Source organism: Venturia canescens, chromosome 9, assembly GCF_019457755.1.
Source record: "Venturia canescens isolate UGA chromosome 9, ASM1945775v1, whole genome shotgun sequence".
NCBI lineage: Eukaryota > Metazoa > Arthropoda > Insecta > Hymenoptera > Ichneumonidae > Venturia > Venturia canescens.
In genome coordinates, this window is record NC_057429.1 from 18,202,389 (window position 1) to 18,224,697 (window position 22,309).

General features: G+C 41.6%; 1 protein-coding gene across 6 annotated transcripts in view; it reads left to right on the forward strand.

Annotated features, from left to right (window-relative positions):
- LOC122416312 (uncharacterized) overlaps positions 1 to 22,309 on the forward strand; it is a 97,153-nt gene that overhangs the window by 60,427 nt on the left and 14,417 nt on the right. The window lies entirely within an intron of this gene.

The following is a 22,309-nucleotide window of genomic DNA, read 5'->3' on the forward strand; positions in this document are numbered from 1 at the left end:
TTCTTTATTTCCAAACTGCGAAAAATCTGATTGAAAATTAGTGCTAATTATCAATCGTGCGATGGAAACAGAGTCAGAAAAAATGGATGGAAAACGCGAGTATTTGAAATAAATTGTCTCCCTAGTCACTGAATCGGGCAAGTACTTTTTTCAGCGGTTCATGCAGCGACTGATTTTCCAACAAGAAAAAACTGGAAAACGTTGTTCCGTTATTCGGCGGTAAGAAGAGAGCATGCGGTGAGCTGCTTTTCGTAAAAAGGAAAAGAGCTGTAAAGGGAGCGAGAAAGAAATCGAATTCGATCGGCTCGCTTTCTTCACTTTGACAAAACGAGAAATAGAGGAAAATTTATGCGATTTCTCGCAAGAAAAACTCGAGACGAACGCACACTACTAGTGCTTACCCTGAGGACGCACGTAGCGAGCTTACTCACCATGTAAAAAGGATTCTCTCAGTTGTTTGTGAGCTTTCATCGAAGGAAAATGTTATCCGTAAACTCAATGAAGAAAAATTTCAAGATCCCCGTTCTTGGCCCTTCTCCGAACGACCCTTCTCGAGTCGCAACGCAGAAGCTGTAACATGAAGTACTTGGCAATTTCATGCTCCTTCCATCTCCCTTTACTTTGATTTTTCTTCCTCCCTTCTGACCTACTCCATGAGACCCAAATTGGTGAGCGCGTCAGCTAATTGCAAAGAAGACTGCCTCGATTATTTCCACGCTTTCTTCATAATCAGGTATTGAACAGGGAGCGTGAAAATAGACAGAAAAATATGAAAAACATGACGAACTACCGACAACTCGACTTCCCGCCTCGAGGCCGCTCCTCCGCATCCTCAGAAAAATATTGCATTTCACTGTTGCGTGGCTCGAACGAAATTGAGTTTGATACGTCGGGAAAAAAGCGTTAAGCCAGTCTGCTGGATTTCAAGCTCAACGATCGGTAAATTGAAAAAAAAAACGACAACTCCGCCAACGCCGAATATACACCGAGAGAAAAATGGGAATCGTGCGAATGAGAGAAAAAGCCAATTCGCGGACGAATCCATAGCCAAAATCGATCGGACCCTGTCCCTCAAGCCTTTCATCACAGCAAAGCTCTCATTAACGAAACAATAAAAAAAGAGAAACTGTGAGCGATCGCGTCAAAAGTGGAGCGAAAGCCCAAAATTGCATGCCGTCACGAGCGCATGCGGAGCATCGCACAGTTGCGTCTCGGATTTCTTTCTTTCGCTTTTCTCCATCGAGAATCACACCGATGAAAAAATTCGGCGGGTTTTCTTGAAATTCCCGTCTGCCGAGAGAGCAGCAGCATCGATTTAAGCTACTTTGCCAGACTGCATCGCGGCCACCCAGCACAGCCACACAAAACCCGAGGAGCCCTCGAGAGTTTTGTGTGCAAAGAGGCGTGAAAAGTTTAATCCGGCGGAGGATTCCTCTACCAATGGTGTAGGATCCTACGCGTGGAATGAGCCAAAAGATGAAAAGCGAAGAAAAGGATATCAGCTCCTTGCACTCGGCTACCAATTCACACAGAGTGCAAATGGCTATTCCCATCATATTAATCCTAGCTAAAAGTGAACAAGATTTCTCGCCTTATCATCCCCTTTTTTATAACCCTGAAAAATGAATTTACTTCATTATCAATATAGACTTTGTTCTCGGGACAATAACTTTTTTAACTCAATCGATTTCACTCAGGTATTATAACTGATGCTCGAGTCGATATTCAATTTTCTTTTCACATGCCAATTCATTTTCTCCCATATATAACGAACTTCTAAATGAAAGAGCATTCGATAGTTCAAATATTTTCTACAATACAAAGTTTTATTTCTTCATTTATTGCTTCTGGTTACGAAATTTGGCATTCTCATGAAATCTCATTAAGTGTCACAAATGTACGTGCCCCGGCTAATCAATATCGCGCTGTCACGAACACGCGACATCGAAAACTTTACAGCCCAAGTTACAAGCATAGCACGTGATTATTTCGATTCGTTAAACTCCGATATGGAAGTTTGTAACAACTAGTTTGCTAACGTTACGTTTTTGTGCTGCGGTGTTAATCCGTATCGATCGGTTTACCAATGCGGGGATCAAAACTTGAGGGTTATTTGGTTTTTGGATAAGTGCGCGTCCAAAGTAAACTTTGGAGTGAAACTGTCTCGCATCGAGTTGCTTTGACGGATGAAAAAACGCGATTTCCCATCGAAATTTAGCCGGTGAAGAGTTTTCAATTTCTGTACGCGTGTTTCAAAAAGCAATAATCGATTTCCTCCAACGAGCTCCATCGATTCTCGCGTTCCTTTTACAAATTCGAACTACGAAAGATATCTCGAAAATTGATATAAACTTTAAATCGTTTCTGTTCGAAATGCCTCAGTTCTTTGAACCTTTTTCGATGCTTCTTGGCGATGCAAATGAACCAATAACTCTGGTTACTGAACCCAAAATGACCTTCACGACTGATTGACAGAAGAGATTAATCCTCGACGTAAACTACACCTCAGAAAGACTGTATCGTTATTCGAATTCCACGTTTCCTCACTATTGTTTCAACGTCAAGTACTTTTTTATTTACTTTTTACCTTGGCAATCGCGCGTACTCGTTGAGAGAATTAAAGCTGAAACACTGGCAGCGTAAGCCTGAAAAAACGAGGGAGAATGAATCGCGCGTTTTTATTCTCTCCACCGAACGAAAAATAGTTGCTTATTCCAGCGCTATTTTTCTTCCTTCTTTATCTCTCTCTCTCTCTGTCGATTAAAACGCTTCGTAACGAAACGCGTCTGGCATGTGAACCGTCGATATGCGCTACGACATTGCCTTTTCATTTTTTGTGGCAAAAGCTTTGATTTTTTCCAGCTGCTTTCTCCAGGTAGTTTCACCCGCAAGTCCGACGACACGACGTTTTTTTTTTATCCATTCTTTAATATGCAAACGTATGTATAAGCGATTAAACGCAATCGTTATTCATGATTTTATGGGAGGATGGAAAATAAAGTTTTCTATTGGTCCCTTCGATTCGATTTTGCAGCGATTATTACTGCCCTCGTAATATCATTCACTGAGATTCGTTTTGGGGAGTTTTTTATGCGGAACTCGATAACAAAGCTGCGGTCGGATGAATTTTGAAATGCTGGCAAAATGGAAGACCTTAAAGGCGAGGTGATGATTGAAATCTGAAAAATCTTCCTCTGCGAGCTGATAATTCAAAAATTCTTCCCCGAAAACGTATTTTTGTTGCTGTAACAAACTCCGTTGCTTCGAACTGAAATTTAGTTCGATACGAGCAACAAGTTAATGCAATTGAATATCGTTTTAGTGAACTAACTCACCCATTCACCCTGACCATTACAGTTTACTCGACTCGACGATCCGAAATCAACCAAACATTTCCTGGATGCATCTAAAAGGTGTAGGCAAACGTAAAAAAGTGTATGAAAACTTTGTTTCTGGTTCGTTGCCCACATTTGAGTTCACTAAACCAAATCATGTGAGAGTGAAAAAGAATCCTCGAATATGTGCCACCACTTAAACTCACTTCTGTGAACAAATATTTTTTATTCTTCCAGTTTTTACCTTCTGCCATTCTTCATTGATACTAAACGTGAATTTAGAGGCGAGGGGCGATACTTGACAGTCGAAGTATCGAAGGAATAAGGAAACATACGAGAAGAGGACTCTTATCATCATCGATTCGATTCAGCAGCGATTATTGCTAGCTTGAAACGTATCCAAAAAATATCATGGGTGAAGGATCGTATTACGTATCTTCGAATAGCTCATACTAGTAACTTAATACACATTTATAAGCAAGGAGATATATAAATTGTGGATTTTATATGGAAGCTTGGGCTCACGTACATTCATGTTCACATGCCTGTACATATACAAACATAATAGTATATCGATAGTGAGTCGATTGAATAGGATGTGACCTCGATTCAAAGGCACGGTAAGGGATGGCGGGGGGAGGGGGGGGGGGGCGGCGGATTACCCGAATCGTAGCAGTACCTATGAGCACCTCTGTATCTCGAACTGGCTACATGTAGCTTTCATAAAATCTTTCCTCTCTTTTGCTTTTCTTCTCGTCCTCCCCTCCCCCCCCCCCTCTTTCTTAGTCTCTTTCTTTCTTTCTCTCTCTCTCGCTCGTGTACAAATCTCGCGCATTTCCTATTATACATATAGCTTCCATTTATCCTTTAACGTTTTCTTTCCTCTCGTTTTTTTCATTATCCAATACTCTTAATCCCAGCTGATCCTTTTTGATTAGCCCAAGTCGCCCACGGGATGGCTGTTGGTTCAATTTTCGCTCTCTTTCTCGCTTTGTCTCCATAGCTTTTTACACTGAACTCTCACCTCCCTCTAATATATCATTCATGACGCGATAGGAGGAAAAAATTCCGGGTACTCGCATATTTCTGTACGGTCTTTCCTATATTTTCTGGTTTACGCGCGCGCCCCCCCGCCTCATCGTCCCTCGAGAAACAGCGGAAAAGGGCAAAAAATCACATGGAAATGCGAATAGAGCGGAGATAGGGGATTGGAAAATTTGCTAATTTTATACAGTTATAAATTACGGAGGAATTTTCGTCCGTAGTAACTGAATTCTCGAAATGTTTTTCCATTTATCTTACTTTTCGAGAAATTGACGGTGCGCTGATTCCCCCCCTCGTGACTGCATCGAAGAGCTGGCGATTGGCCAGCGGATAAATACCGTTACGAGTCTTTCATTGAATCAATAAATTTTTCTCGTGCCAATACGCGCGATTCCGAAAAATGAAAATGTATTCGCGAACGCTTGAAAACAGAAACTCGAGGAAAACATTTGTGCTTCGCGCGATCCCATGCGGCTTACGAATTCCGTCGAAGAGCATTGATTATTTATACCGGAATGTCGGAAGGCCGAATCGACGTTGGAAATGCTAGGTTTGACATCGAAGTGCATAAAACAGCATTAAATCAAATTGAAAGTGTCGTTTTTTTTACTCGTACTGAAAAACCACGACCCGGCGGTCACGAAGACTCTAAATCTCTCCTAATTTACACGAGCGTTGCTTACCGAACTCACACTTTCGCCCATTCTTCACCACCAATCGCGCGACAACTACCTTAACATAAATACACATATAAATGCAAATTGGTCCGATTTAAGGCTGAGCGAGCTGTTTTGTTCTCGGCACTCCTCAGGGAACATTGCGGATAAAGTTTGAAATGAACTTAAGCTGACGCGAAACAACGAGCGAGAACAACGACGCGAAGCGTTGATCTATTTCGCCCTGTGATTCGGCCCTGGATGCTGGGTAATCCGTACGTCAACTAACCAAGACCATTTTCTCAGCAGGTTCACATGATTTTTCTCTCTTTAGCCTTGCTCCCTGTCCCGAGAGAGAAAGAGAGAAAATGTGAGCGAAATCGACCTTAACTTTAATGAGAGTCTGCGAAATCTTTCGGTCGTTCATCGTTTTCCGGCCTCGTTTATCGTATTTTCTTTTCTTTTTTCATCTTTCTTTCTCATTCAAGTTCGGAGTAACAGAGTTTCCAAACTGTAGTTATGAATTTTAAGGCAACAACTCTTCGTAAAATGAGTTTTAACTTGGAAACATTGATAGGGCTGAAAAATCCTATATCTGAGATTAAATCGAAAGGAAACATTCCTTTTTTCATGGTATCAAAACTTTTTCGATTTCAAAACATTCGCACAATTATACAGTGAATCGTAGCTTCATTTACACTTTTCGTTCGACAGAAAAGGCACGAAATTAACAAAAAAAGAAAAAGGAATTCACGACTTCTGGTGCTGCGAATTTCGTAAATGAAGCACGAGGCAGCTCCCTTAATTTCCAGGTTAAGAGGGTCGAAAACCTCGCTTATCCATCGAATAATTCGCTCGTAAAGAGACAAGGATTTCTAAAAACCTGGTGAAAACCACTAATTTCGTCTGACGAGAAAGTAACGTGACGCTTCGAAATTTAGGGCAATAAAAATCCGGTCGCGGTAGGTTGAAAAACGGGAGGAAAAAGCAGCGCTCCGAGATATTTTTGCTCGGTTTCCGTCGCTCAAGCAAAATAAGTATTTCCGGAAATGAAGTCAGAGAGCTTCTTTTGCCAAAGGAGGCGATAAATGCTCTTACGAAATGAAACTATTTTTCGCACGCGTGTTTCAACGTTTGCATTTCCTTCACGATGACTTCGCAAATGTGTAGCGTCCCTTTGAGTTATCGGTCAATGGGAAATTCAATGCGACGTCCAACCCTCTTTTGTAATTCGACGCTCAGACGCACAAAGTGCAACGAGATTTTACATTAATTATCTCTCGCACGGCCGGAGACACGAAGCAGCAGCAGAAAGGGCCGGTAACGGCTCATAAATTTCGGCGCATAACTTATCATCCTCGCAACGCATCCTGATTACAATATTTTCGCGCATGTTATTCGCTCTGCATACGTATGCGCCGCACAAGTTATGAGCTTCGTCATCTTAGTCGTCATTGAGCAGCCTTAAGGCTCGGAAACTGCGTGCGTATCGATCAAGGAGTGTACGATGCACCGGGAATGTTCAGTGCTGGAAGAAAGCTTTACATCGCTCGGTACATGCTCACATCGTGCCCTTCTCTCGTTGCCCGGGGTTCTTTGCACTTGGCCAAAGAGCTTCGAGCGTTAATTTTGCTCGCTCGCAGTAAATTATGAGATAATCTTGATATACGTATGCATATATATAGTTAACGAATGAATATGGATCTTGAAACAGCGTGGATCGTATTAAGGTAGGAAAATGCTTGAGAACATTGGCAATTTTGTGGAAACTTTGAAACAGTGACTTTTCTGGAGTTCGGCGGGCTTGATGATGGAAGAAAGGGGGATTTTCTCTTTGGAAATCGTGCGATGGGATACAGCGTACTTGCGGCGAAAATTTTCAACGATTATAGGTTGGATGGTGGAAAAGTGGATTTCGAGCGGCTGGTTATTTGGAATGAGCTGTCAAAAAGTATGAAATCTGGAGGAAGCTCTCCTTTCAAGAAGCCCCGCTGCTGCAGTTGAACTTCGGTTTATCGCAGCTCAACTATTTCAATTGAAAATATTGAATCGTTTTGCTTTTTGGCTGAATTATTTTGCGGTGGGCTGCGCTCCGTGTCGCGCTCGCCAATGTACACGAATTAGGTAGGTCGCCTCTGTGTGTATTATATACATTCAATCAGAAATGTTGTACCTTGATTTTGGGATGGTGAATTTTCGTCGTTCTATTATATCCTCCGGGGGGTTTCGTGAAATTGAAAATGCTCGATTATACGCATCGCTGAAAACCGTCCCTCGCTCTCCTCCTTTCTCTCCTTTTCGCTTCCTCTTCTTTCGTTATTTCACTGCAGGCACTCGCAGTCGGTACTTTTACGGCTATGTCGAACGTTGAACTATATAAAAGGGAGTCGGGAGAAAGAGAAATGGCCTTTCTCTCTCTCTCAAATAATATAGCCTCGAGATGGATGTCGCTTTCCTCGTAAAGGATAAAAATCCTTCCCTACGAGCTAAGGAGCCTTTTCTTCGTCTCATTTTTGTTTTCTTGCATTTTCGCGTTCTCCCATCTTTATCAGTTTTTCTTTAACTCGTCAACATGCCTTTTTCCCCACGCATGGAGCAGCTGAAAGGGAGTTTCAGCACTCCGATTCTTTGGGAGCTTCGACTCTTTATCCTCGACTCCGCGAGCTTCCCCGAAGCGTATAATTTTGATGCTAGTGCTGCGAGATAAACGGGCATCGGTACAAAAGAATGCGGACCAGTTATGGAGCAAGCTACACGCATGCTTCGTTATTCGATCCAGCGTTTCCTGTTCCGGAGCAGCTTTGCTCTTTATCCCCTTTTTTTTTTATCGAACAAGAATCCTTTTCTTTCTGTCTCCAATTGTAATCGCGCGCCCTCGACTTGTTAAAAGCTAACGAACTACGTTTCCAGACGTTCTATTTTGTCAAAAGAATTTGTACGTGATTGATGAGTTCAAATCTATTAAAAGCAGATGGGATAATGTCGAGTACACTTCCAACTGCGTGTCGCACACGTTGCCTTAATCCTTCACCCACGCTCCGAAGACTTACGTTCATCCGAAGAGCAAATGTAACGTTCAACGTATGGAAAACGAAAAAAAAAATGAAACAAGAACGAGGGTGACGGTGAATTTGCGTTTGCAGAGAAAAAAAACTTTCTGGTTCTCGAGCCGAGTCAGGAGTTTACGCTTTCAGGATGCCACCTGATTCCAGGATTGTAGGAATAATTATGAAAATGCTTTGGCAATAAAATAGACATTATTTGCATTAGAGACGGATTGAGAATACTTAACCGCGAATCTGTTTATCCTCTCTGGGTATTAAGCGGACGAATGTGTTCGGAGGGTACCGGAAATGGGAGGGGGAGAAAAACATGGCCGCGAGATAAGCGACGAATGGGGCAATTAATTCTCCTCCCTTTCCCCCGTCGCTGTGGCTCCAAAACAATATTTTTTCAAGGAGTATTCACGTTTTTTCAACGCCACGCCTCGAGCCCGACTGAATCGTTTGGAATTGCATGGGACTATTTCTTGTGCGAGACGCCCCGAGGAAAGGGGATTGTTATGAAATCATTTCGCAATTTGTTCGAGGCCCCGGGGCGCCTGAAATAATCTTCGTTTCAACGGACTCTTTAGCAAAGGCCACTTAATACGGATGGCAAGTCTATACGAATGAGAGACTGCACCACGTCGCCAAACGAAAACGTGAAAGATCCCACGTGCAGCGAAAGGGAAATAACGACATGAGACAATAATGGATGAAGATTGGCAACGAGGATGTTTAAGACGAAGCAAATGCACGGGGAGAGCGCGTTCAGAGGCACATGGATTTTCCTGTGTGTAAGAGGGCAACGGGGAGAGGAAGAGAGAGAGAGAGAGAGAGAGAAACGTGGTAGCAACTGATGTTGAGAGTGCAACGAGGATGGAGGGTGACCCAGTTCCCAGAGGGGTGGTGGGTTCAGGAGTGGGCGATGCCCCGGTGTCACTGGTTCCTGGCCCAGAATGACCTGATTTTATCCCGGTCCTTGCCCCCCTTCGCTCTTCCTACTCCTACCGCCGCCCGGTAACTCCAGTTAACTGTTCTCTTCTGCCATGCAACCACCAGCCCGTTTTGCTCTCGTACTCTTTCCCGAACAATATTTTTCTTCTGTTTTTCCTCTTCTCTCATTCTCTCACGTTTTTTCCAACTTTTTATTCCTATCTTTCGGCTGCTTTTCCCTCCTATTCTTTCTTCACTCCATGTGATAAACTCGAGAATTATTTAGCTCGGAAGCACGCAGAAAAAACGACTGTTCGGAGCTCACACGTGGACCGGGCGATATGAACTCTGCTCGCGATCTGATCAAATCTCCCAGCGTCACGTACTCGCAATTTTATATTTATGTGGATTAGACGAGCGAATACCACGAGAAAAATACCTTATTTTCAACTATTTTATTATCTGAAATGCTTTTACGAAATTCAACGTCACACACGCGAGAGCAGGAGACACCTTGTCGCTTTCTGCCACCCACAGCCAATGATAATTCCCCGAGTAAGTAGAAATGTCGACGTTACGTCAGACACACCCGGATCAAATGGCTCCAACGTTTTCGAGATACGAACTACTTCGCTTTTACATTCTACTATCAACTTATTCTTTAACCAATACCTTTCTTCACTTTTTTTACCTTTTTTTCATATTTTTATGTTTAAATCACTCTCGCACAACGTTATGACCGACGTAAAGAATGAAGGGGAGCGGAAAAACAACGAAAATAAGAAAATAAAATTTCATCTAATTTTTTTGCACATTTTTATATGAGAAACTATGTTATGAAATTGTTTCTTCAATATTCTCCGTCAACGCATCAGGAGTTTGAGTAATAACGAAGATGAACATGTAGTCGACGAAGCTTTTCCATGCGGAAATCTTGTATCAACCGTCAAATTAAGGGCATTTCATGGATGATGTACTGAAAAAATTATGCAGTAACGAGTATATTGGGAAAAAACGTTGCACGAATCTTCAATCTCCAATTTGTTGATGGTTTTAATTTTTTTTTTTTAATTCATACGTTTAATAGCGTATAAATATTGATACGAGGATATATGATTTTTACTGTTGTTTTGCTCCACTTCTACAGGATAATATACTATCGTACGCATATTTGATGTTGAAAAACAATGAACTTTTTATTAGAGGATCACGAAAAAACTGCGTATCCTAACAACATATGCAAATATTATTCGTGGGAATTTTAACGTGAAAAATAATCATGAAACCTTGTTTTATGTGATTTTTTTTTTAATTTTGTTTTGTCGATATCGAATGCAGGCCCATTAAAAAAGAAAACGAATCTCGGGTATTTTTGTGCTTTCAATATTTAACCGAGATTCGAATATAATTTTCATCCAGCAGCAATGGGTCTAGAGAGATTATATCCGAAGGCACGTTCTCAGTGGAAAAATGTTGATGAAATAAATTTGTATCACCCCGGGAATAACACACTCGTGAAAAGGCCAGCCGTTTGGTTGGCTGTATTAACAAGAAGAAATGGTTACATGAAAAAGACAAAAATGCTTTACTTTATTTATTCACCGGGGAATGTAACGTGACAATGCGCGCGAGTTAACCGGAAGCGGAGAGTTTCCGTGACACAAAGAGCGTTTCGTTTGACATATGAATGAAAAAATGTCTGTGACACATACGTCCTGGCGCATTCGTTGTAGAATTTTTGTACGTGTTAAAGTGGTAAACTCTCGGAAAAGAAAGAAGAAAGTGGGAGAAGACAAAGTTTTTCTTCCGGTTCTATAAATTTACGGGCTGCTGCTGCTGCTGCTCGGAGAATTCGCCAGAGATGAAAGAAACGAAGGGACAGGTTTTTCTTTCATGGCTTCCGAATGTGGAGGGTGATGAGATACACAGAATTCCGAAAAAACACACGTAAATGAAACGCTTTATACTGTCTGGCCGGAATGAGAATCTCACACACGCTATTTCCCCTCTGGTAATATCACGTAGGCCACGTAACTGCGTACTTCGATTCCTGTGAGCAAGATTTCTACGTTCGGCCGACGATAAAGGTAGAAGCGTGCTCGGGACTATAAAGGCGCTGGTGAATCGTAATTTTCACTTTATTAGATCAAAACACGCGTACAGGTCCATTCAAATCGAACGGTTGCGCGTCTCATCCTCATTAACCAGTGATTTGACAATTGAATTTGAAAGTAAAATCAATCCGTAGAAATGGTACAAAAATATGTTCGATCGACGATTGACGCAGTGGGGAGAGTTTCTGAACAAAAGTTTAAATTTCATTTCTTTTCGAATTTCCTAGAACCGGACCGAAGTCCAATTTTATTATTTTCATGCAACGGAGCTTCTGGGAGGTTCTCGTCAATTTTTCTGCCCCTTTAATGCTTCTTCGAACTCGCAGTTCTTCCTTAGTACGAAGCCAGAAACAATTTGCTGAAACAACGTGAAAGATGCACCGAGCGAGCTTGATGAATCGTGCTCGAGCACGACTTTTTGCGACTTCCTCTTTATTCAATGTGCGCGGGGAAAGTACGATTTCGAGGCTAAAAACTGGACATGAACATTCGTCACGGTCCACAAACCGATGCAATATTTACAGAGAAGCTCGTTACGCGGTTGAACATATTTTTCGACAAACATTCCACTCGCTTAATCAAGATTTTTTCAGATTATATAAATAGCCGTAACCATGCATGCGTCTACTTGAGCATTGAAGTTTCACCGACCGCTGTCAAAGGCACGTGTAGATCTCCCGTAATGAAACGAGTTGTTTGCTCTATGCAGACTTATAAAGAGGATAATCACAGTCATGAATGTGATGAATAAACGCGGTTTGTGCTCGTCTGTTAACGTGAAAACTTTGAGCGATTTTTCCCCGTTTGACGCAGAAGAACGAACCACTTTAATGCCCTTGTGATGGAATGCAGCATTTGAAAAAATAATTCTCATTTAACCTTCTGCGAAAGTAACAATTTCGTTGTAACAGCTACGAAGAAATTCCTTGGGTGTTCAACTCGAAAAACACTAGTCAGTTCGATCCAATTTCCTTGGTAGACGAGTATTGATGTTGTTCAACTCGATTCGGAGCTTTGAATCGCCTTGTACCGATGCACACAACACTGTCGACTTATATGCAAAGGCCCATAACGAGTTTTGCGGTCGCAGCACGTGCGAGTACCTGGCCAATCGAGAGGTAAATTGGAGAGACAGTTATGGAAGAAATTGATCGGAGAAGTCGACTAAAAAGTTTGTGTGGAATATAAATAATCGAAGAGAACGCGATTCCATTAGAATTAGTTTCGTAAACGTTCCCATTGCTGGAAAACTGTTTCCTCGAATGTCTCCAACATTTGTGGCTTTTAATTGTTAAACTCTCTCGGAGATGCCCGATTGTTTTATGAGGAAATTCGGTTTAAAAATTGCACGTGACAGGAACGTTGATCAAATTTAATGGACATCGAAATTAGTTCGGAAATTGTGGAATTCTTGGTTTTCAATCGAGAAATTCTCCGAATCTAACCGCAACTCTGTTAATTTTTCATTTCTTTCTCACACAGTAAAACTTGGAGGAATGTGAGTAAAATTTTCTCGGCTTTCTCCACTCTCCGAAGACTTAACAATCCTCAAACAACTTCAACTCAGCTGCCATTAAGCGCGAGCGGAACAATATTGTTCGGGATACAAATTGATTTTCAATGTTACGTAAAAGTTTGAAATACACGTGTAACGGACTCTGGCAGGAGCAGTGGAGGTACAAAATACGTACATAGAAACGTTCCCACTGGCGGGTTGAGCTTATTGAAGTTTTCAAACAACATTTTTCTCGAACCGGTTGGAATTTGCTACTGCGTCAAACAGGTCACTTTCTCAAGAACTTCGGGAGCGCGATTCCACGTTCCTCGATCGCGCGGAAGGTGCACAAAAGATTTTTTTCAGCTTTTAAATCGGTTCGCAAGTTTTTTATTCTCAAATGATTTAAAGGAAACGAAGGTCATTCAAACTGTCAAAAATGGGGTTAAATAGTTTTTCTGGAGGCGAGTCACGAAGAGTTTTGTGTGTCGATTTCTCGCGTCGCGCACCGATCCGCGTCCTTGAATTTGCGAAATTCTGCAAATCTCACGTGGTCGAAAACTGTTTGAACTTTAATTGCTTCGAGGTTGAAAAGGCTGAAATTTAGTTGAGCTTATTAATAAATTTAGTTAAAGGCTCGCACGATTTTGTGTGAAACTCCTCGCCGCCTCTCGTACGTGAAATTCGCTTTCACGATGTTTCACTCCTGTTCCCGGATAAATTCGTCAGTACTGTGCGATAAAACTGTCGGGGAAATGGCAAAGCCTCGAGTAAATTAAATGAGACTGGCCTAATTGACGTTTCAAAAAACAAAAGCCCTGCTACTCAAAATTCAGTGTCGATAGCGGTCCAAACGCAAAACGTTAAATTCTCCATTCTTTTTGCAAACGTGAGTCTACTCACAAGTCCCATTTGACACACGGATGGTACTGAACAAATCTGGGAAACAATTTTTTTTCTCGATCTCATTAAAAAAAAAATGTATATATAAAATTTACAGTTAAATAGGCGGTCGTTTGAAGAATTTATTTCGGAAATTTTTCATTCATCGAATAACAAATTGATAATATTGAGGAAAGCGATTTTATTTTTAGTGGATTCTGCCTGATCTATTTTTATCGTATAAGCTTTTCAGAATCACGTGATTTTTTGAATAATACAAATCTCGCGAAAATTTCAATAGAAATTTACTAATTTTTCATGGGTTTTCCACAAATTTTTTCATTAAAATTGTTAGAATACGAGAAGCACTTCGGTCTCCCTACAACATTTTTTCTCAAAATGTTTAAACGATCGTCTCCCCGAAGCGTTGTGAAAATATCGAGGGCTCCGGCCGATGAATTCCACCGGAACTTGAAGTAGAAGTTGAGCAAAAAATCCAGGCCATTATTTACATTAGCAATTCTGTTGAACGAATAGAGATCGAGAAATTTCGAGAATAGAAATGATGGCGATTGGCTGGCAAACACATTCGAAATATTGCAATTTTCCAGCAAGGTTTCAAGCACACACGAATTTTCTTTAGCGGAAAAGCGCATATTGAATGGTCCGAAAAAATAAACAGTTTCATTTGCCCACGATCTTTTTTCGTTACTCTCGATATTGCTGCCCGAAACATTGCACTCTCCCTCTTTCCCCTTAACTCACAGCCTTCGTCCACTCCTTTATTCCACTTTTTTGCTCCATGTAAATTTTAACTCTGGCCTAATTTTCCGATATTACCTACCTGTCGGCAATAAATTCAACAATATTTGGCCAATCGCCGATATAGCCAATCCCCAAAGAACGAGAAAATATCCACGATAAGGCGATAAAATTTTATCTCGCCCATCCTTCGCCCGGGAGCTCTTCCTGGTCCTATCGGGTAGGATGAGTTACGTTCATGTATTCACGGTATGTATGTGTGTCTATTGAGGGAAATCAATTCAATCAAATTAAGCCTGTGAAGCACATATGGGTGAGAGGCGTACAGTTGAGTTTTTTGAATAAAACATTCGCTGACAAAAAGAATATTTTGTCGAATGGGAAATCAAGGCAGGGGAGAAAAAAATTGATTCGCATAGGGAGATGATGCTATTTCGCAGAGCTTCAAATCTCCCTGAATCATATGATTGTGAGTAAAAAAAAAAAAAAAAAAAAAAAAACATTGAGAGAATACAGAAGTTCAATTTCATTTTAAATTCAACACGACAGAGGGCTTTTTGTTCATTTTTCATGAAATATTTCCATTCGATTTGTCTAGAGTACAGTCGAATTATTCGTCCTTATTAAACGCGAATCTAGATTTGTTTTTTCGATGATTGAAGAACTTTGCTTCTGAGGATGCTTCGAACGAAACTGCCAACGTGAAAGGAGCTACGACAAAGACGAATTTAACGAGCAGGTGCGTTGTTTTTCGCAATGGCACCCATGGACAATCGTCCCAACCTGGTCCAGCGGAGACTCGCGAAAATCTGTGATCGTCTTTTTTCAGTTGTTCAGGCCTCGTTCGGCGCCGGAGTCACAACCTCCCAAAAGTCAGTGCCTCCCTTTACCCTTTCGCTAATTACTAATGAAGAATATTCTGTATACATTGAATGTTGAGCAAACTTCTCATTAAATTTCGAAATCCAAGCAGCCAAAATGAAAACGAATCACACACGTTGATGCGTCGCGTCAAACGTCGTGGATGCTCGAGGGCTTTCGTTGGTTACGTGTCGAAAGAGGACGGATGGACAAGCTAGAATGTTGCAGGTGATGTTTGCGATAAAATTACACATGACCCAGTATTCCCCGTTAATTCTCGTCAACGACGACACGCCAGAGGTTGCAGTTGAGTGTTACAGTGAAGGGGGACAGAGAGGAGGTTTGTAAAAGTCGAGGAGAGGAGGGTGGCTGGGTGGGGGAGCTGATGGAGAGAGAATTCAAGGGGGATGGTACATGACAAGTAGACAAATATGGAGTTATACTGTTTTGAATAAACATCTACGTGCACTATTGCATGCGGAAGGAACTGTGAGAGCTTAAGCAAGCGTTTGAATTCTAATGAATTTCTGTCTGATGAAATTAAGCGGATTTATCGATGCTCCATTTACCATCGAAGATTAACCATCCAATTGAAAATTCGACAATCAAATATGGTAAGCCATTTTGAAATTGGGAAATTTAGAGAACATTTTCAGAGATGGAACGACAGCAAATTCACGTATATTTCTAGTATATTGCTAAAACCATTTCAAGATAGTTCGACAGCTGAGTGCCGTATAAAAAATAGGGTGCAGCTCCCTTCCTGTGTGAGCATTATTCGTTGTGAAATATGTTTAAAAAATCATTCAAATTATCGTTAATGATTCAGTTAAACATATACGCTTTCGATGTTTTCCTAAAATTTCATAATTCCTCGTGATTTTGGAGTTTTTATATTTTTTCTTTTACCGTGCACAGGCAACTGTCTGAGACGAGCGCAGCGTCCTAAAATATCGTGATAATCGTGGCTCGTCCCACGCGACAGCGTTATTGCCCTGTCACGAACCTTGAAACTCTCCCACTCAAATTCTCCTACGATTTTTATTACAATAATTTTTTTCTCAAAAACTAGACAGTAGATCATGTTTTTTGTTTTTAATGTTTTCTTCAGAAGATACCCTAACACTGTGTTTTTTAAAATCGAAATCGTATAAGAACCGTTCTCGAGTTATTTCGATACACATCTTTCGTTTGACGATTACCACGTATTCAGATGGGGAAACCATAGAACTTTAACTTGCAATATCTGAAAAACTGTCTGGCAAAGTTACTTTCTTTTTATTTTATATTTTTTTTCGAAATTTCCGCAAGAAATCGAGTTTCGGTATTGAACAATAATCTTAATTTAAAAATTTTCTTGAATTTTCGGCGTTTTAATGAATCAATGAACTTCGAAGTCCTTCATTTCCGAATGGAACAGAGAAGCAGCACAAGAAACCAGCGCATCTCGAGTAAATGATTCCGGGAAGTGCATCACCGTAAGCACAAGTAGAAAAACAAGTTTTCGTTGGCAAACTTACGCGTTTCCGGACGGTTTATACCCCCGGATAAATGAGCAAAGTAATAAAATATGTTTCACCCGATCGAGATATGCGCGAACAGTATTATACAACTGTATATATTTGCAGGAGAGTTAGGAGCGGAAGGTCGTTGAGGATACGTCCTGATTTTGCAGCGACGTGGCAGACGAACTTGTGCTGGAATGAACCTTTTCATGCTTGCTTCGTTAAATCGTCCTGCGGGTAGAATTCGAACGATTCAGCAGACATTCTCTCTCTCTTTCTCTCGCAGTGGATTTTCCGCCCTCGCTCTTTTCCATCTCCGTCGCGACCTCTACTTCCCTAAAGCTTCGTGTATATCTAGATGAAGGAGCGAGTGATCCGGGGGGGACACGAGAGTGTATAAGGGTTGGAGAGTCGTGGTCTAATTTCGAGGGCTTAAGCCGCACGGTTCGGTCTCGCTCGCTCTTTCTGCCTCGTTCGCTGCTCTCCGTCGCGCGAATGCGAATGTTGTATCGTCGTTTCTCCTCTCCCGTGGCGTATGTGCGCGCGCTGTGCCTTTCATATAGACTTATATACCGCATGAACTTGCCCCTTCATCCATTCACTCGGGGATCAAATTAATTCCCCGTCACGCGCTTAATCCATAACGAAACGAGTAAAATGAAGCTGAACGAAAATTCTCATCTGCGGGGTTATAAATGTACATATATTTATCCTCATTCAACGTGTGTAAGTGTGTTCGTTGGGTTTTATTTTATGTGCTAGGACGGTAGTCTCGGGCTGATACGCGCGCTTTTTTTCCTCCGAATCTCCAATGCTGCTGGCTCTATTCATTTTTCCACATTTACGTGGGATCTCCTGCAGCGTGCACACTCCCGCGAGTGCATAATTTTTCCTGCAACGTAGCCCGCCCGCGTCTACGATTCCTCGAGTACCGATCCCGCCGCTTCTCGACACAAATTCACGTAATCGCAGTCGAGTGTATATACTTTGCGTGGATCCAAATAAATTAGCTTCCCCCCTGGCCTGAAACACACTCGGGCTTTATCATATTTTCGGTAGCGCATGCTTCGTTAAAATTTTAAACTCAATTACTCCTCGAATATTTCAAGCTGAATTCTTCCCTTCTCATTTGCCCTCTGCCTCCCCCCCGCCCGCCCTTTTTCCTCGTGTAATGACTATACATTTAGCCGGTACAAGAGACGAGGCTGGTCTAATAAGTACCCGAACCAATGCGATGTTATGCAACACATACACGCGATTCTGCTCGGGGGCGCGCGTGTGCGGATACGTGCGAACGTGTCGCTTCATTCGTTTTTCACTGCTAAACCTCATTGCTGGTAAATCGGGACATGTAGTTATTCCGGCAATCATTCGTGTAATTATCCCGATGAAAATGGACCTCGTTATCATTTATCGATGTTTATGCACCGTTTCGATCCTTTGTACCTATAGAATTTCGCTTGGACGCGCGACCTTTATAAAATCAAATTTGTATAATGATTTATGCCACTTGTTTGCTCGACGTCGTTTCACCGGAGTATTTTCCCTCCGCTTCCCACGAAATCATGAAAATAAGGACGATTGGCATTTATCATTACGTTTGATGTATAATACGAGCGGTTATTCAATTCTGACTTGTTTTTGTCACTTCGCTGGGATTCGATCCTCTCATTGAATAATCATCATCGTGCATTAATCACTTTGAATTTTCATTATTCAATCAATCCATCTATACCGGTCTGTTCCCATAATTATACCGAATATTTCGTGTGCAATCTATTTATCCTCAGGCGTTTGCTCGTTCCGAGTTCAAAAATGCACTGGACACGTTCGTTCACCTACAAAATTGAATTATTAACGTTTCAACGTAAATGATGAAGTTAGAAATGGTGGAATACATTTTTTCATAATAATCAAGTTCTGCGGAACAATTATTGAATAACGAATGTTGTTTTTTGGCCTTTTACGTTTTTTGCAGATCAAGTCCAATTCACTGATCGAATTCAAAGTATTTTGAATTATCAACATTCCGTTGAATACGTTTCAACGAAATTTCTGTACAAAGCTTTGCCCTCCGGAATTTTGTTGGCTACAAAAGGTTTGTTGAACGCGTGCAGAAAATATTTGAGCGTTTCAAAAAAATGACATTTTTCAGTCCACACAAAAGTGATGTAAGCGAGAATATTGCGACAAAATGTTTGCTTTCCCGCATGTTACTTTAGCAGCACATTCGAGCCAGTGATACGCGATCATTGTGCGCGCGCTCAGGGAATTCCTGTAGTGTGTTATGTTGTTTTGGCTCCAGCTCGGAGAATTTCTCAGGGGAAATTGATTATTTCGCATGCCTGAATCAAGAAAGTAGAAGAGATGCGGAGAGATAAAGAGAGCAGGCCGGGCAGGGAGAGTGATAACGCGAAACAGTTAAACCAGCGTACAGAGACACTCGGAGTGCATTAAGCTGCTGCGTTCTCTTCAAACCACAATAGAGGCAGGGAGAGTCGGTGGATTTGATGGGTGTGTTCCCAATGTATACAATGCGCGTATGAAACGTCTACTACGAGTGTTGCGATAGCAGCGATTTTCAAGGGAAACATGACAGCTACAGCAGCCTCCGGTTTACACGTCATGGACCAAGAACAAAGCTGGTTCCAACAAGCAGTGCTCGTATTTTGCCATGTAATGCAGCATCCAGGATCCAGTTGCATGGGGCATTCAACTGGAGCGATGCTCGAAGGGGAAAATTGGAAAAACGTGCTGTCATATTTTTGTTAAGGGCCCTTTGGGGAAGAAGCAGGCAGAGGGAGAGATCGATGGGAGCCTGCGATTCTGTATTATTCCACGAGAAAAAGTATTTTTTCGTAGCTTTCAGGCGCGCTGACGATTTTGCTCGGAGGAGCCCGTATGTCATTACGACCTTTCTCCGAGGCTTCGACGTATGAATGAGCGAAGCAGAGGCACGCTGAGAATTTAAACGGCCCAACGAGCTAGCTACGTGTACATTATTGTAGCTCGGAGAACACCGCGAGCGAGCCTCGAAATGAGATCGTTCGGCAAATCCGAGAAGGCGTTAAATGAAAATCAACGCTGATTGCAAAAGCACGTAGACAGACTCTGCTAAAGATCTTCCTCACAAAATAGCACGCCCAATGGCTATCGCCGCACAAGCAATTTTTATTACGTGTACCGTGAATATCAACTCACAGGCTTTATTGTTGTTCGTGCTCTGTTATAAATTCACAATTTTTCAATTCAATTATAATCGTACTTTGCTTTGTGCTCCAATCGAATCGAAATATTTTTTTTCAATTAACTCAACTCTGTCGTCTTAACTCTGACCCTTGAACTTTCACAACCGAATCGCGATTGAATCCCACTAAATTAGGCACCCAAGAAATACAACCACAATTGGACCAGTCAGTCGAATGTTCTGTTCAGTCATTTTTCGAGATAAATTCAACCCGCTCGATGTCACTTGCCCTCAAACCATTACGTAAAAAACGAATTCTGTGCAAACCCGTAAACGTTTTTTTCCTTCTGTTCCTGTAATATCGTCAGATTCATTGACTGACGCAGGACATTTATCATCGGAATGATCCTGACATCACCATTTTCTTGTATAAAGTTGGAAAGTAGATTGATGGTACAGCTGAAGAGGGTCGGGCACAGATTGAGTGTTTTTTTAGTTCGTCGCACGATCACTGTGCCGTTGAGAAGTGAAGAGTCTTCGAAAACTCCTTTCTCAGTGAGCAAAAACAAGGGAAGCTTGGTGGCAGGCGAATCTGTGAAACTGGATAAACGCTTTGTTTTTGTACGTTGAAATTATTACAAAATCACTTGCTCCATTCCTATTCCGATTATTCTCATCGTCAACGGGAATATCACTCATTTGCATTCGCATTTATTGCCAGTGGAATTTCAATGATATTCCATTCAAAGTGGAGGCAGCATCAATCTTTTCGTACACATCGACGAATAATTTGACGTCGAAATCGATCCTCACAGAGGCCTGCATCGCATTTCCGGTTCCTTCGTATCCTAAACTAAAAGAAAACAATAAAAAAAACAAAGCAAAACTTGGCAAAAAAATGATTTTGATTTGCTGACAGAACGACTCGTCGCTTCAGTCCATTTAAACTGCAGCATCGTTTCGTTTTATCTTTATACAACTTGACGCACAAAGGTCAAGATAAAAAACGATGTGACTCGTCTTAATGGATCAGAGTGAGGTCGTTTATTACGAAATTTGATATGATTTTTGCTGCGTTTATCGCGGTTTCTCTTGGCTCAGCGAGAACACGACAAGCGAGGAAGGACGTAGACGACTTGATGACGACGTCGCTCACGTAATTCGATTTCCGTGTTGCGACGATTGTGTTCGACCCACGCGCGCGCGAATATCAGGACGCGCATCTTCCTGCTTGTATATCTGCTGGAAGGATTTTGTCGAGTCGTAAACCATCCATCCTCTTCCGCTCGTTTCCCCTGCCCTTCCCCGCAGTTTCTCGTCTTTCTCGCCTCGTCGTCAACGAAATTTACTCGTAAACACTGTACATGTACGTATATCTACATAATAAAAGATATATTAGCGCCTGACGGTACCCCGGGGTCTAATATCTTGCCGTGGCTTTCTACAATGCATTACACGCGCCTCGCTCCATGCACCAATGGAGGAGCGAGTCGCCGATAAACCTCAACAAAAGTTGGACCATTCTCAACAAAGTTGAAGCAATTCCGTGCTCTCTTTAGCCTTTTTCTGCTTCGTATAAATCAGGCTAACGATGAATAAAGGGAAATTTTGTAAATTTTACCCGAAAATCTTGAATTATGGGCAGAATTTCAAGAGCTTTGAAATCCGAGCGATACTTTTAATTTTTAAAATAACGAACGAATAACTTGGATGCGGTTTTCAAGGAAAAACGATTTGCAGCGAATATCCAGCCAAAGTTTCCTCTCATTCTTCGACGTCAGTCTCCATATTAGTTCGTATGTAGATTTACACGAGCAAATAAGCATACAGATTGACTCGTTGATTAATTTAGCGATCATCCTTTACGAGGGTCTTACAAATTACTGTGAAATTTCCAATGCGTGTTTCCTCATCGTCATCGTAGTTTCGTTCATTAGGCTCCGATGAATTTAATCCAAAATGTGTGTGCGTATGTAAATGAAGCTTTTGTTAGCCTCTCGAAACATGTTCGAGCCTCAGTAGACAGACTATCTAGCCAGCTAATCCATCTTATCAACTGAAATTATTCGCATAAGCTCGTAGAATATTGCGACTTTGTTGAAGAAATCATGGAACGTATTTGCACATAAATCAACGATTGATCAACCTGGTGCATTAGCAAACGCGCGATTCACGGAATTCGATCATTCAAGCTCCGTCAAAACGTTGTATTTTTCAACAATATTTATCGCTAAAGCTTGGGTGCAATTTTTTGAAGTTTAATCTTCACTCGAATATACGTTCCAACGTAAATTTGATGCAGTTACGTTCAAGATTTGTAACATGAAAAAATTGGGGAATGGAGCTGTGCTGAGAATGCGAATTTCGTTATTTCCTAATTGCCAATTTGATCATCAGCCTTCGGCAATTGTCGTCGCACACGTTAATTATTCTTCGTGTCGAGTGCCATCAATCTAATTCAATTTCCATTCAATTAACTGCCCCGAACGTT